Source organism: Sinocyclocheilus anshuiensis, unplaced genomic scaffold (assembly GCF_001515605.1).
Source record: "Sinocyclocheilus anshuiensis isolate Anshui unplaced genomic scaffold, SAMN03320099.WGS_v1.1 scaffold122, whole genome shotgun sequence".
NCBI classification, from domain to species: domain Eukaryota; kingdom Metazoa; phylum Chordata; class Actinopteri; order Cypriniformes; family Cyprinidae; genus Sinocyclocheilus; species Sinocyclocheilus anshuiensis.
The window spans coordinates 679,335-695,217 of record NW_015544153.1 but is presented as its reverse complement, the minus strand read 5'-3'; the positions used below and the strand labels follow the sequence as shown (position 1 = coordinate 695,217).

General features: G+C 37.1%; 1 protein-coding gene across 1 annotated transcript in view; it reads right to left on the bottom strand.

Moving 5' to 3' along the window:
- The window catches only part of LOC107695213 (nuclear factor 1 C-type-like), a 97,575-nt gene that overhangs the window by 26,059 nt on the left and 55,633 nt on the right, over window positions 1–15,883 (bottom strand). The gene's annotated exons all lie outside the window — the stretch shown is intronic.

The following is a 15,883-nucleotide window of genomic DNA, read 5'->3' as shown; positions in this document are numbered from 1 at the left end:
GAGCCAGCCTCTAGCGGTCAGTTGATGAATTGCAGTTTTAGTCACTTCCGTGTTGGTTTCACGAGAGAGAAAAACCTTCCGGGAAGGTTGCTGCTTGAAATATGCACATATTTTATTACACAGACGGACGTTTGTGCTGCATGATATATAAAATAAAGTAATATAATTCACTGCTGTATAACAGCGTATTGCAGTTATAATTCAAGATTTTAGCTATTTAGTTGAAGTGACTGCAGGTTACATTTAAGTACTATTTCAGAAACAGAAAATTTGTAAATGAGAACTGCTTTATTGGGCATTTAGTTGTATAAAAATGCAGCACTGTATGCAACAGTTCAGAGAGTAAATGCAAGCACGACCTGATGACGTCATGAATAAGATAATTAAGTATTATAAAGCTGAATTGTTATATAAAGTTATAAGCATGTTTATTAAAAACAAGTTTTGTAATAAAAAAATTTTCGGACCTTTTGACGAACTCCAATTCGGACCTTTGGATGTAAACTTTGAGAACCCCTGATTTATAGTTTAGGTAGGGAGGGAGCTAGAGCAGACAGCAACACAGAAATATGAGTCATAGCCTAATAATAAAATAGTGCGTTCAGTATTAGAATTTTTCAATAAAGACATTGTACTAATTTTGTCATTTAGGCACTTTAAAAAATTTGTTTTAATATATTTGTATAAAAAATAGGTTTTAAGATAAATAACATTCTGTGCAAACAAAGTACAATGAGGTGATTGCTTTGCAACAAGATTCATAACAGTAGAGCTGCTAGTGAAGAAGTGACAAGTACAAGAAAAAAATGCACACATAAAGTACACAAGAAAGAGACAGAGATATTGGGGAAATGAAGAAAAGGGAAGTGAAGGTGCAGTTCAGGAGAGAACCTTTAATTGCTCTACATGGTCCCAGTCTAGAGATTTAGACCTTTCTATGTGATTGCCATACAAATAATAGGGTTGTATGTGATTTCAGAATTTTCTGTGGGTGTTTGGCCTGGATGAGTGTGAGATTTCCCAGCCTGAAATTGTGTCCCAGTTCGGCCCTGGTACATGTTATTTTCACAGAAAATAAACTGTAAATCTGAAAATAATATTTTGAAAAAGAAAAAAAACCTACAACAAAACTGCATTATTTGAGAACTAATGACTTGGAAATTTCCAATAAATACATTTTTTATGTTCCTGCTCAAGCATTAAAAAAGAAAAAGAAAAATATGAATATTAAAAAATATATAAACATAATAAAAAAACACATTTTCCCATAATTGAAAAAAACTGAAAATGTAAATAAAATAAATATACTTACATACAATAAAACTATAAATATAAACATTATAAACAGTGGTGTAGTGCAGTGTATACTGCATATTCCTACTTCTTTACCAGTCAGCATTGCGTATACCCACTTCTAAATCTCCTCTAATGCGCATCATTCAGTAGTGTCCTGCATTAACCAAAATCATGACAGTCCAGCACATGAGTAGTTAATCCAATCGCATGTGAATAAATGCAAATATTCCCTAAAAACACCCAGTAAAGACAGTGATGCGGTCAGGACAGAGGCGTAAACACTCTCATGCAGTGTGTTTCATTCATACGGGAAGCCAGAGGGCGCTCTCGCGCAGAAAGTCCAAAACTGACTCATAAAAGTAATAACTTATGACATGCCAGGAAATCCCTAATATGGAAAAAGGCATCCAGCTATCGTAGCCAAAGCAATCTATGCTGTAGCTATGGTGAATAAGAAAAGAAACATTTTGAAACATGAAGATAATAAACACATGATTGCGTCTCCAGGTAATAAAAAGCATCTGAATAATGCAGTGCTAATTGACATAGCATTTATTACAGTTGGCTATAGAAACTATAAAATATATCTTCTGCCTTATTCTGTGATAAACAGCATACATTAAGAGTACACCCAATTCTCAAGGCACCACTACACCACTGATTATAAAAAATATAATTTTTTTTCAGCTAGATAAAAATAAATGATAAAATCCTGGGATCTTTTTACAGGACTATTGAAAATCTTGGCAGGGCAAGTGAAAATCTGAATTACTGGAACAATTACACCAGCAGAATATGAATATAAAACATACAAATAATCGATAATAAGCATTAGAATGATTACTCTGATTCTTTACGTGGTACATTTTTATAAATGGCAATCATGAGCAAATTGAAGCAGCATTAAGGTTATGATACATGGGGCGAATTTTTGAGCAATGTTGCTGGGCAATGTTGCTATCAACAGGCCACCAGGTGAGACACAGGACCCACGACCAATCTAAAGTATCCAGATTTGTTGCCCATTCTCAAAAAAGTTGCCCCGTGTTTCATCACCTTTAGAACTCGAGTCCAAGAGTCTGAGTCTTTCCCAAATACAAGTATATGTTCAGTGAACAGAAACCTCTGACATGTTAGCGTGTGGTTGATCATGTCAGTGATAGCTCTGGTAATCCGACATAAGAACATGTTTCTGTATAAACAACAGAAAACGAACAGTCTGTATGTTTTATACAAATCACTCAAAGGTTACTGATACAGCCATGCGTTCTGATATCCTGACGAGCTGAGGCTCAGCCAAATGGCTCATAAGCCTCGTAAATGAGAAACACACCGTATCAAAGTGCTGCAAAATATTCTCTTTCTTTTCAACTTGTTTGGCAAGGCTGAACATAATCTTGTTGAACCCTCTTCACTGGCAGAGCACAGGGATTGTATTGCCAAAGTGTAAACTCATTGAAGCAACAATAATGACAAAACAACCTAATCCAACCATAAAACCTTCTCATTTGTGTGCGTTCCAGCTCTTTGCCACACAGATGTGAGGGAAAACACAGATAAACACATAAAACGAATTTGAGTCAAGCAGCGGCAGAGGATTTTCTGAATAGGGAATGAAAGAATAGAGGGGTTACCGCAAGGACTCTGGCAGGCGTTCAAAGAAAAGCCAGTAAAAAAGCTCAAGCTGGATAAATAAATAAGAAAGCTCCCTATCAGATGGGCCTCACGCCACTGCCAGTTCAAAGCTGAGGAGAGTCCGACCGGCTGCACACGTCTGAATGCAACGCTTCATTATGATTCTCACACTCTTTGTGGCCTGCAGGACTCAGAGGCCGACCACAAACTACTGCTCAAGACATATGAAAACACACAAGCAGTGGCAACTCAATTGCGATGCCAGTGCAAATTTCTCATATCTATTTTAATACAATAAAAGTAAAAGTGAATTACAGATTGCAACTCGCTTTTCTTCTTATTTCCAAGTAAAACAGGATATTCAGAAAAACAAAATGTAAGGTAGGTTTTGATCATGAAAAGTGGGTGTTGTGAAGCCAAAGTGGTTTTGCTAAACTGGTTAACATTACCCAACAGCCCGAATGGCCTTAGTGATGTAACCAGAAGCAAAGCCATTTCATAATAATTAAAGATCACAAAGTATTTTTTACCTTTGAAATAAAACTTACCCCTGAATAAACCACAATAAGACAAGGAATGTGCATTAAGAAAAAAATATGGTCAATTTGGATTTTATGTTAACTTTAACATCAAAACTAGTCTTCAATCCACCCGCTTGGATAATGATGCCAGTGTAATTTTTCCCTGCCACGAAATATGAAATGTTTTCTTAAAATATATGTGCAAAGTGCAGCCTAATTATGTTGTTGAAAGTAAAACACACATGGTCTGGGGGACAAAAAGAATTATAAACCCTACAAATCTTCAAACGTTCCATGACATTCCAAAGGAAGCAGTTGGACCCAGGCCATAATACTCAATGTTTTGATTATGAAAAATTGGAGAGGCCTTAAACAGTAGGAGACAGATGGATGCTGAGAGGTCTGAAGTCTGTTCCAGAGAAGACGAGCGAGGTTTAAAAAGTGCGGCGAATTAAAAATAAAAAATAACCCAACACAAAACATAAACAAACATGTCTGTCATCGCTGCGATTCTTCGCAGGCCAGGATGATTAGTGCTGCCAGCTACACAGAGGGACACGCTCCAGTTCTCTCTCTCCCTCGGCTTTTCTCCTCCATGACTGTCTTCAGAGTCCTGTACACTCCTGCCAAAAGCTGCGCCGGTTTCTAGACAGGCAGCCCTCAGACCGAATCTCTGGCAATGAGAATCGGAGGGAAGGAAAAATCAGTGTCAGTTTAAGGGAGGAATTGGCACTGAGCGCCTCAGACACATCTCAGTGTCCAAAAGGACCCGTGAAGCTGAAAACACCAAAACATAAAATGTAAATAAGAGAGGAATATGAGAGCTCCTCATTTCGTTTCCGAAGAAAAAGTAGAAATGCAGATGGAAAATATGATGCAATACAGTGTACTTGAACAACGGTCATTTTCTTTGTGGTGCATGGAGTAAATGTTTGCCATTTTGTAAGGCGATTTCTCAAAAAGTGACACAATAATGAAAAAAAACAAAATCTAATCCAATCATAAAACCATTTTTCACACAAATCTAAGGAAAAATGCAGGTAACATTTACAACGTAAATAAAAGAAGAATTGCTTCTGCAAACAAAGAAGTAGAAATGCAGACGGAAAATATGATGCAATAATGTGTGCTAGTACAACGTCCATTTTCTCTCAAGCGCACCATTTTGTAAAGTGCTCAAACTCTGAAACGCTTCGGTAGCTTTCCTCAGTTGGACTACAACCCGATGTGTGATCTGGACACGCAAGTCTAGTCGATTAGTAACCCGAGAAATATTCTCTGACCTATCAAGAGGACTGCTTCCTTCTCCTTCAACAGAACCATAATTTCTAAGTAATATCTTAAGCATCTTGATGATTTAATGATGATTTAATGGCCCCTCGCTTAAGAACTTTTTGTCCTTGTATGTGTTTTCCATACTAAAACTGTCACTGCAGTAAAAGTGAGGTTGCTTCCAGTGAAAGTTCTTTCTATTTCTTTTCACGCAAGCCACATTTCAAGCCAGGAATCAGTCATCGACACAGCCATTTAAGTTTTTTTTCTTTTCTTTTTGGCAGACATTTCATGAGCAGAGAGGAGGTTTGCCATTGGCAGCCATTTTAGATCGCTCTTTCTACTTTCTCTCCCTCTCTCTATCTCTCACACTCACTCTATCCCTCCCTCTTTTTCTCCAGCAAGAACAAAGTATAAGTAACCGTACTGAAGAGCGCCAGCTTGCCCATGTGCCAACTGGCTCCGTTCAGGGCAGAAGAGAGAGTGAGAGAGAGATAGACAGAGAGGCAAATGGCGCTGCTAAATGGTTGGCAGCGACTCTGAAGATTTAGAAAGTTGGAGTGGGCAGAGAACGAAAGTCAGAGAGAACATTTTAGCTGTGGAAGTGACCTTACGTGAAAGACATTCCTGTGCACTGCATCAGCCATTAAGAGTGACTAACAGCTAAATAACAACATTACGCAGTTAGTCATGGCAGGAAGAGTGAGCGAACTTTCACTCTTCCAGACCCAGAAGAAAATAAACATAGTTTGCAGCTGAGCTCAGAATGTTCCTCTAGAAATCCTGCACATCGACACAAAGAACCTCAACACTTTCCAAATGCACAAAACACATCATCAGCTAGATAATTAAGGTCATCATGGGGTCTGCAAATTGTGTGATCTCACACTAATTTTTGTGAAAAAAATAACACGCTGTTAACAAAATATTACATTTTCATTGTCCCTCCTACTTTAAAATGTGTTAAGTCAAATTAATATATAGCTAATGAAAATAGTAATGAAATAGTGTACACTGTCATCATATATATATATATATATATAAAATGCATCAATGTATCAAAATGTATCCACATCATCAGCTAGATAATTAAGGTCATCATGGGGTCTGCAAATTGTGTGATCTCACACTAATTTTTGTGAAAAAAATAACACGCTGTTAACAAAATATTACATTTTCATTGTCCCTCCTACTTTAAAATGTGTTAAGTCAAATTAATATATAGCTAATGAAAATAGTAATGAAATAGTGTACACTGTCATCATATATATATATATATATATATAAAATGCATCAATGTATCAAAATGTATCAAAAGTATTAATGTATCAAAATGGAGGAATGTTTCTTGAGCAGCAAATCAGCATATTAGAATAATTTTTGAAGGATCATGTGACCCTGAAGACTGGAGTAATGATGATAAAATTTCAGCTTACCATCACAGAATTAAATTACATTTTAAAAATATTCAAATAGAAACCAGCTCTTTTAAACTGTAATAATATTTTACAATAATACTGTATTTGTAATCAAATAAATGTAACCTTGGTGAGCACAAATATGTGTACATCAGTAACAATTATTTTAATGGCTTGAAATGTAAGTAGCATAGCCATTTACATGAAGTTATTATTTGTAGACATAAAAAGCAACAGCTTCATCTTGTGCTTGAAAGTTGAAGACCCCTAGAAAATATTAAATATTTAAAAACACAAAAAAGGACAGAAAAGCAAACAATCACGTATATCAGAGATAAAAGAGATAGCAACACTTCTAGCTACTACATCTTTTGAGACTTCTTCTACAAAATGTTACTATGCCTTCATGTCACATTTTATTGTGCTTTCTCCTAAACGGTCACCTCGCTCAAGTAGTGTTTTGAAGTTTAACTCATTTGAAATACTCAGTTTATTTCAATGAATCAGTGTGAAGAAAAAGTTAAACTGATTCCTCTGAAGTTTTAATGCTATCACTTTAATTGTGATCCTTATCATTTGTCAGGCAGATAAATATTGCACTGATTGCAAAACAAATGTGATAGATATATATTTAAAAATAAACTGGCCCCTTAAATAACTTTAATGTTTTTTTCTCATTAACATGTAGTGCGGTAACTACTTTTTCAAAAGGGCTGTATTTTTACCATGTTAAATGAACAATAGCGTATACGAGTGTTAACGTGTGTCTGTGTGTGTGGATTCAGCCTGTAATGTTTTCTTTCCAGCTGTAGCTGAGCTGATTGAAGGAGACAATCTTCGTCATACCGCACGCCCCAGCGTTCTCCATCACTGAGAGGAAGAGGTGCTATTTCCCTCAGCGGACAGCCAATGAGACTGATGGATCGAAGGGCATTGAGTCTGCCGAAATACTGAAACAATTATGAGCTGTGCCTTTACACTGCAACTTTGGAATTTAGTATGAAACAGAGTCGTTCAGCCACAAGCAGCCCTTATGAATCTTGTATAAACCGCACACCATCCTGAAACACTTTCATGGTGGCACTTGCTAAGGCGAGCAAAGTATTGAACTTATTGGTGAGAGATATGCTAGAACTTTTCTAAGTGATCAAACGGCAAAAGAAATCCCCTGGATTTATAGGATGAAAATTGAGCCATATATACAAGAACGAAAATATAGAGACCTGGGCTCTTTTTAGCTGTGGGCCTATAAGGAACCATTTAGAAGACCTTAGCAGCCAACCATAGCACCCTAGCAACTGCATAGCAACCTGCTAAAAACACTCAGAACTCCTTAGTGTTGGACCACTCAAATTTTCTTAAAACAAATGAGGCAAAGTTTTGTTCTGTATTTTAACTATTTAAACAGTGGATAACCAAAATGTAGCCAATGCTGCAAAATCTGGGTCCTCAAACTTAAGGAAATCAATGAACAACCCAATGGCAAAAATACTGAACTGATTAGAATCCTCAGACCAAATGGAGTTTAGATTCACTCCAGGCTTTTGTAAAGCATAACACAACACAACACATCATAACAACAATACAGTACAAAACAATCGAACACAGAACAACACAACAAGGATGCAATGATATTAAAATTATTTCCAATACAGATAAGTTAATCATTATTTCCATGTTGGTCGACAAATGGACAATATTAAAACTCTATACTATTTTGTATTGAAAATAGAAGAACGCGCACACACACACACACACACACACACACACACACACAAATACAGTAATCAGTCACTCCAAGTGTATTTAGGCATCACAACATTATAAAGTACAGTATAAAAAATGGATATTCATTCTGAAATTTGCTAAAGATTACATTTTACAGTGTTATCAAAGTAGTAATTCACCACTGGCTAGATTTGCTTTTAATAAAACTTGGCTGTCTATGCAGTAGGCTTTTTTTTAATAGGTGCTACATGACTAGAGAAAACAGAGAAAAAGGACTGTGGCATTTCCTTTTGCCAAAAAGGAAATTTAAATGCCTATAATGCACTGGGCTCAACCCAACTGTTCGTGAACAGAGATACAAAAACTTTTACATTGTCTGGCGGACTTTTGCTGACAAATAAACAGGGATATTTTGGTGTTGGTACCGCGGAGAAGGAATACACACATCGTTCATTTACATATATTACTGACATTGTAACATACCAAAGCTGACTGAAAATCAGCAAAGTTCATCTTTAAATCATTTAAGTGAACGTTAGATGACGCAAAGGTAATCTAAATGTAAAATTAGTGGAAATCATCTTGCACAATTGCGCAATATCCAATTTAAATTAAAAAAAAAAACTAATATGGTACAGATATATTGTGCATCCTAAAACATAATGCAATACAGCACAGCACAATGCAACATAATGTAACACAGCACTATCGATAGGTGTGTGCCTCAGACATCATGGCCTGTTATTCTGATCATATCTCTCCCAACGTTTAATCCTGTATCTCATTCTCTGTCGCTCTCTTCAGCACTGCTGATCAGTTTCACAGCTCTGATTTCATTGCTGATCTGTTTTCTGCTGAGGAACAAACAGTGAATGCAAATCTCTATAAAGCTCTCTCTCTTTCCTGTTCTGTCTGAATCTCTTTCTGTCTCAGATGAGTGTGAGAGCTGTCGGGGTAAGAGTTATTGATCCTGACCATGGCCATCACAGCCAGTCAATAAGTCTTTAACATCTGGAGAAGAACCGAATGTCAGACTGAAAGAGTGTGTGTGAAAGAGAGAGAGACTGATAGGGAGGGGTCTCTTGAAGCATTTAGCAGTCTGGCGGACCTCACTGGCCCCCGGGCCTGCATGGATATGAATCCTCTGGGAAAGTTTTAATGGGTTATCTTAATATCTTAGGAATATCAGTGTTCATCTAAATTCATTACAGACCCTCTAGATGGATGAGCGCCAGGGTAAAACAGAAAAGAAATGCAACAGCGGGTTTTGTTTTTCATAACCGCCAGGTGTCAACAAGCAAACATTTCTGCAAGTTTTGGAATCGGGAGCTGAAAGGAAATGTTGGAAAAACATTGAGCCATGGTGGACAAATTGTACATTACTTTTATTTAATTAAATTAAATTTTATTTATTTAATTTAGGTTTCACCATTAAGGCACAAGTCGTATCAGATGTTTTCTTTAGAAGTGCTTTCTATGTCTCTATTATTGCAGTGAGGGTTTGACAAGCATTCTTACAATTCAATTTAAATGTTGCAGTTTCTATTCAAGTTATCGGCCAACTGGAGAGTAATTACATTTTATTTACTTGCCAAAGCCCATTTAAACTCGTGTTTGGTGCTTGGCAAGTGTCAATTTTGGACCCTGCATACAGCACTCTGAGAAAGACAGTACAAGAGTGAGAGATAAAAAGAAGAGGAGAGAGAGGAAATGTCTACTCTTAAAAATCTTTCTCTGAAGTTGCTGAGGTAAGGAGAACAGGGTCGATGCCGCAAAGCTGACATTTAATGAAGGAAGCCTGTGCTTTTATGTGGTCCGACAAACTGGTGTCCTATATATATATATATATATAGAGAGAGAGAGAGAGAGAGAGAGAGAGGAAAAGAGAGGATGAAAGGATGAGTAAAGTCCCATTTATGAAAATAACGTCAATTTAAATAAAATAAAAGCTATAAACTGCCTCCATTAACAGGTAAATGAACATACCTGCTTAAATTACTGTTCACATAAATGCTCAACTTTTTAAAGTCATTAATTTAAATGTGAAACAATTAAAAAGCAATTTTAGTTTGTCGGACATAGACAAAAGAAAGGACAACAAAATGATGACCACAGCACACAAATAATAATAATAATAATAATAATAATAATACACTTTTACAAAACTGATATTAAAACACAATCAACATTATAATTATTAATATGAATTAAATTTATATTATGCTGTATTGGTATTATTATTATTATAAAAAAAAACAAAAAAAAAAACAGACTAAACATAATATATATATCAGTGTGTTAAAAAATCATATTGGTCAGCCTACAAATTAAAATAATGAAAAGAAGAAAAAAAAAAAGAAAAAAAAAAACCGAGCCAAAAAGGAGGGGGGAAAAATCAATATGTTCTTCATGAGAATGGAAAAATAAGCATTCAAAAACAATATTCAGTGAAGACAAACCCTCACAAATATACAGTGGAGGAGGAGGGAACGATGTCCAACAGCTGCAAAATCCAAATGACAGTCTTTAACTTCTCGTCTCAACTACTGGGGGGCCTGTGAGGAAGGAGTGGGCGAGGGACGCTCAGAGGGACTCACTAAGGGGAAAATGGTAGGCGGAGGTAATTGGTCCAGCTGACCTTTTCTGCAAGATTGCAGCTTCCTGTGGCAGAGGGGTATTATGGGACTGCCTGAGTCTGACAGTAATAACACACTGCAGCTATTTGCTCAATCTGGACATATGAACAAATCACTGCCAGCTGGAGGAAGACAGGCAGGGCTATACAAGAGTCACACTGCAGGTGCAGACACACACACACACACACTGTACATGTTTCATTCTAACAATGATACCTCAGAAGCAAATCTACCCTGAACTCTCAGTTAAACTCACCTAAATTGTGAAAGACACATGGAAAATTAAAGCTTATTTATTAAAGAAACCAAAAACAGATGATCGGCTCTTTTAATTGAAAGGAGGGATCACCATTCCTAAATTGCCCTCGTATTTCTGATTTCTCATTAATATTATGCCGTATTATTATTATTCCGTAAATGTATTGTGCATTATTCATATTTAATACTACTACTACTACGACTAATAATAATGTTTTTTTATTGTATTACTGTGCCAAAAATAAAACAAACAATCATTCCTGAACACTGAATGCTAAATATAATGTATATTAGCATCATCATGGTCAACCTGCAATGTAAAAATAATGTAAAATAATGAAAATTTGGTTTGAACACATAACAACAAGAGTCAAATAGGACAAATATTCTCCATTAGAAACTAAAAATAAACATTCAAAAACAATATTCAGTGAGGACTATCGCCTCAGTAAGGAAAAATCGCATTTTATGATTTATGCCATCAATTTTTCAACAGGTGGATCATTGCTTCTTGCCACTGAAGCTCTAGTTCTAAGATAAATTCATAGTTGGCCACCAGAATGATCTTTAAGCCTCATCAATCTCATTCAGAGGTACAATAGCGTCATGTTCTGCCTTTGAAAGAGAAATAAACTAGTAGTACTAGCTCAATGCCAAACCAGCATTACTCATTAAACAAGTTGAAGAGGGCACTCTGAGGCTTCACTCGCATTGTAAGTAAAGAATTATAAAGCTCCTGTTTTTTCTGCTTTTCCACAAGCCACAATATAAAAACCAGATGTGAACGGTGTATTCCTTTCAAGTTATTTTTGGATGAGTTTCATAGACATATTAAAATATATATTTATATAAAATGGCTTAAACCACCCACCATAGCCTTTGGATCAGCTATAAAGCGCCCTCTCTGCAATTTGAGCATAGCATGTCATTTGTGAGGACCAATGCAGAGTGCACTAACGCTGGCACGTGAAATTATGATTTTAAATGATTATTACGCACACACGGAATTTATAAAAATCATGCGCATATGTAAATGCATCTGTGCACATGCATAGATGTGTACATGCAATGCTCACACACAACATGGTAAAAGCTCCAACATCACGTGTTTGGGAAAACCTTTAGCGGTTACCAGTTCATGCCTCCGCTATCCACCGTTTCCATGATTATGGGGATGAAATTGAGAAAAGACTTAATTTGGGTTTCCATCAAAACATTCGCTGACATCTCTAATTGGCCGTCAGAGCTAAGCGGAGCTGCAGTAGGTCATGGCAGATGGACAGATCTCGCAGAGCACACTTCCCAGCTCTCCCTCCATCGCCATTCTGGGACTGGAAGCAGGGCAGGGCTGTCTGGGTGGGCGCTGGGAGGGTGTTTGGTTTGGAGAGGGCTCCAAGGCCAGAGTCGCGCCAGGAGCCTCAACACAGAGGCCTCACCCTCTGGGTTACTTCCATCACCCTCCCTGTCTCTTCTTGGCACAGGATTCTTTTCAAATTGCGGTTTCTTAGGGCCCAGCAATGCAGTCGGAGATCCATAATAAATAGGAATTTTCCTCCACTGAGGTCGAAGAGGCTGCAATCCCCTCTGATCTGACACCCGGGTTCCCGCTCTGCTATTACGGACTTTACCGGAATGGACCGGACACAGAGCCAATCGCAAACAATACAACAGAAACCACAACAGTATTGGCTGATAACCTGCTTTTTACCTAAACAAACATTTCACAATTCTGGCACCATTTACTCACCCTGATGTTGTTCCAAACCGGAATGAAACTTTAATTCTTTTGTGGAACATAAAGTAGATATTTTGAACTGTTTTTGTCCATAGAATCAGAATCAGAAGAGCTTTATTACCAAGTATGTTTACACACACAAGGAATTTGACTTGACGACAGGAGCTTCCAGTGTAGAAGAAAGTACAAACATAGTACAGACATACATGATAGTGCAGACATACATAGGAATAACACAGTAGGAATGCAATATAACACTAATATAAAAAAATTAAAAATTAAAATTAAAAAATTAAAAAAAATTAAAAATTACAAACTTAAAAACATTAAATAATATACTATATACAGAAATAGAAGTATAGGGAAAAAATTTAATTGTTAGGACCAATGCAGAGTGCACTAACGCTGGCACGTGAAATTATGATTTTAAATGATTATTACGCACACACGGAATTTATAAAAATCATGCGCATATGTAAATGCATCTGTGCACATGCATAGATGTGTACATGCAATGCTCACACACAACATGGTAAAAGTTCCAACATCACGTGTTTGGGAAAACCTTTAGCGGTTACCAGTTCGTGCCTCCGCTATCCACCGTTTCCATGATTATGGGGATGAAATTGAGAAAAGACTTAATTTGGGTTTCCATCAAAACATTCGCTGACATCTCTAATTGGCCGTCAGAGCTAAGCGGAGCTGCAGTAGGTCATGGCAGACGGACAGATCTCGCAGAGCACACTTCCCAGCTCTCCCTCCATCGCCATTCTGGGACTGGAAGCAGGGCAGGGCTGTCTGGGTGGGCGCTGGGAGGGTGTTTGGTTTGGAGAGGGCTCCAAGGCCAGAGTCGCGCCAGGAGCCTCAACACAGAGGCCTCACCCTCTGGGTTACTTCCATCACCCTCCCTGTCTCTTCTTGGCACAGGATTCTTTTCAAATTGCGGTTTCTTAGGGCCCAGCAATGCAGTCGGAGATCCATAATAAATAGGAATTTTCCTCCACTGAGGTCGAAGAGGCTGCAATCCCCTCTGATCTGACACCCGGGTTCCCGCTCTGCTATTACGGACTTTACCGGAATGGACCGGACACAGAGCCAATCGCAAACAATACAACAGAAACCACAACAGTATTGGCTGATAACCTGCTTTTTACCTAAACAAACATTTCACAATTCTGGCACCATTTACTCACCCTGATGTTGTTCCAAACCGGAATGAAACTTTAATTCTTTTGTGGAACATAAAGTAGATATTTTGAACTGTTTTTGTCCATAGAATCAGAATCAGAAGAGCTTTATTACCAAGTATGTTTACACACACAAGGAATTTGACTTGAGGACAGGAGCTTCCAGTGTAGAAGAAAGTACAAACATAGTACAGACATACATGATAGTGCAGACATACATAGGAATAACACAGTAGGAATGCAATATAACACTAATATAAAAAAATTAAAAATTAAAATTAAAAAATTAAAAAAAATTAAAAATTACAAACTTAAAAACATTAAATAATATACTATATACAGAAATAGAAGTATAGGGAAAAAATTTAATTGTTTAGATAAATGTACAGATATGTTATTAGTGTGCAGATATGTTATTTACAGTTTAACATAAATATGTCAGATAACTATGTTAGTTGTGATGGACGATGTATAATTATGAAAGATATATATCGACACATAGTGAAACTGCCTATAAAAGTGGAAATTTCCAGTACTAATATTTTCACTTCTACAGGTTCTTTGATATTGGCAATTTGTATACAGTTTGGTAAACTGTAATGCATTATTTAACTAAAAATTAAAATTAAAATAAAATGAACTAAAAATTCAATAATTTTATTCTCATTATACATGCACGACAAGACCAGCTATTTAACATACTAAGAGACTAGTTATGTATAAACCATTTAAGCTCATAAACAGCCTCATAAAGACATCACACAATGTTCCCACTACACTGTGTCAGGAGTTTGTCATGCGTGTGCCACATGTCATGTCATGTTTGTTCCTCATGTGAATTGCGGGAACCATAAAATCAGGCGGGTGTCTGAGGGTGGTAACCACCCCGGGTGGTTTGCATTATGGTGGAGAAAGCGGTTTGAAACACAGATACACACTAGCCTTGTCTCTTTCTCTCTCAGTCTCGGGGCTCTTGGATCCTCCAGTCCTCACGTGGCAGTCTCCACCGCTTCAGTGTGGCTTGGCTGCATGCAACAAGCTCTTCGTCCAGCACTGATGAGGGCTTTCCTCATTCAGAAAGCTTGGAAACCCTACACCGACGGTCATGCAGGCCAAGCCCTGAGATCTCACAATTAATCTTCATTGTTTAGTCTATTCAAAGCAAAGATTTTAAGTTAAAACCGAAAAGTTTGTATTCAAGCGATTATATTTAATTTTGTAAAAGGAAAGTTAATTACAGTCTTACAGAACTCATGCAAGTACTGCCATGTAGGTCTCGAAACAGCTTAGTGATTCTTCCAAAAGAAAAAAAAAAAAACAGACTTTTCATGAATCTATCCAAACCCGTTAAGAGTAACAGTATTGTGCCAGGTCCTCAGAAATGTAACTAGCTAAACTAACAACAACAGAAAAATTTGCCGTTGAGTGTCGGACTTGTAACAAAAAGGTTGCGGGTTCAAGTCTCAGGTCCAGCAGGAATTGTTGGTGGGGGGAGTGAATAACCAGCACTCTCTTCCACCCTCAATACCACGACTGAGGTGAGACCCTTGAGCAAGGCACCGAACCCCCAACTGCTCCCCGGGCGCTGCAGCACATGTCTGCCCACTGCTCCGGGCGTGTGTTCACGGTGTGTGTGTGTGTGCACTTGGATGGGTTAAATGCAGAGCACAAATTCCGAATATGGGTCACCATACTCGGCCACACGTCACTTCACTTCTTTTCACTGAAAAAGCTAGCTAGAAAGTAGAAGGTTTTTTTTATATAAATTATTACTTTTTGGTAGCACTTTACAATAAGGTCTTGTTTGCATTAATATATGAACTTGAACTTACAAAGAACAATATTTCCATAGAATTTATTATCTTAGTGTTATTTTTTATTGTATATGTTAACAGTTCAGGTGCTGTGAACTAATGTGAACAATGAACAATTATATTTTAACTAACATTAACAAAGATTAATAAATGCCATAAAAATATTTTTGTTAGTTTCTATTATCTAATGTAATGCATTAACAAATGTTATGAGATAGTTCATCTGAAAAATGAAAAATGATGAAAAATCTTCTACTCACACTCATGTCATTCCAAACCCATAAGACTTTGGTTAATCTCCGAAACACAAAATAATTTTTTTAATGAAATCAAGGACTCGCAAAATCGCTAGCCTGACATCCCGGGGCTTACGTTTTTGTGTT